A 1,292-nucleotide genomic window follows, 5' to 3' on the forward strand; every position below is an offset into this window, starting at 1 on the left:
GGGGCACCACGACCACGCGGGGCACCACGACCACACCAGGGCACCGCGCTGGGGCACCAGGACCACTCCAGAGCACCGCACAGCGGCTGCCCACAGCCCCCCGGGCTGTGCACACAGGGCTTCCGTGGGAGCAGCGCCCAGACGGAGAGGGGGGAGGGCAGACCCCCACCCCAGCTGTGGCCTCAAGCCCAGGTCTGGCCCCAGTGGCGGGACACGGAGACAGGAAACAAGAAGTAGCCACGGGGTCGTGTGGACACGGTGGCCAGGGGGCTGCCCCAATCCATTCAACCCATGCTCCCCTCCCGCTCCTGTCACTCCGCCCTGCGGGTGGAAGGTGCCTCCAAAAGCCATCGGGACCAGCACTTCCCTCTCGACAGCGCCTTAGACCCTAGCTCCTCTCATCCCCTCCGTGCAGGACACCCCCCAGCACTGATCCCAGCACCTCCCCTGAGCCTGCGTCCCCGCTCCATCAGGGTGGGAGGAAGCCAGGCGGGGCAGGGGTGCGAGGCCCCCTCATGACACGTACACTTGCCTGCCTGCCTGCCTGGGACCCTCAGCCGCGGAGACGGCACGGCTCTGGCGATGGGCTGGCAGCTGCTTGCTTTCCAAATGGCAAGTCCTCCGACCCGGGGAGTTACCAACTCCTTGGGGGGATGAGTTTGCCAGTTTGCCCTAAATTGCATCAGTTAGTGAGCAGCGAGAAAGGCGTGTGAAGGTGCCTGGCGTGGGTTAGCTGGCGGGGCCAGGCTAGCGGGGGAAGAGGAGCCCTCAATGCCCAGGAGGCACACGGCAGGAAGGTCTTTGGGTCACTGGCATTGTGGCTAGGGGTCCCCAGCTCCCCCGCACTCAGAGTGTAGGAGAGACACTGCCCCAGGAGACTCACCCAGGGCGCTCCTCCTGCCCCCCTCCGGCTCCCACCCCACCACGCAAACACAACACCCCAGCAGGGCGCAGCCAGGGGCGGGAGCACCAAGGTCAGCTTGGAGAAGGAGAGAGGGGTGCCCTGGGGGGTGGGGCCCGGGGCAGAGTAGGATGCGGGCAGCTGCAACCACTCGCCAAAGATGGGCTGGGGGCACCCCACTTCCCATCCTCCCCACTTAGGAAGGTAGAGACAGCCCTGCTGAACTCCCAGGGGCCCCCCACGTCACGGCCCGGCCACGGCAGCAACAGGGTCCCCGCAGCCACATCCAGGGTTGGGCTCCAGGATCTGGGCTGCGGGGCCCAGGCCAAAAGCAGGCTCGGCCCCTCCTGTTCTGCCACGCAGAGGGGCCGGGGTCTGGGGCCTGGAGGGA

This window comes from Ursus maritimus, unplaced genomic scaffold, assembly GCF_017311325.1.
Source record: "Ursus maritimus isolate PB19 unplaced genomic scaffold, ASM1731132v1 scaffold_4, whole genome shotgun sequence".
NCBI classification, from domain to species: Eukaryota; Metazoa; Chordata; class Mammalia; order Carnivora; family Ursidae; genus Ursus; species Ursus maritimus.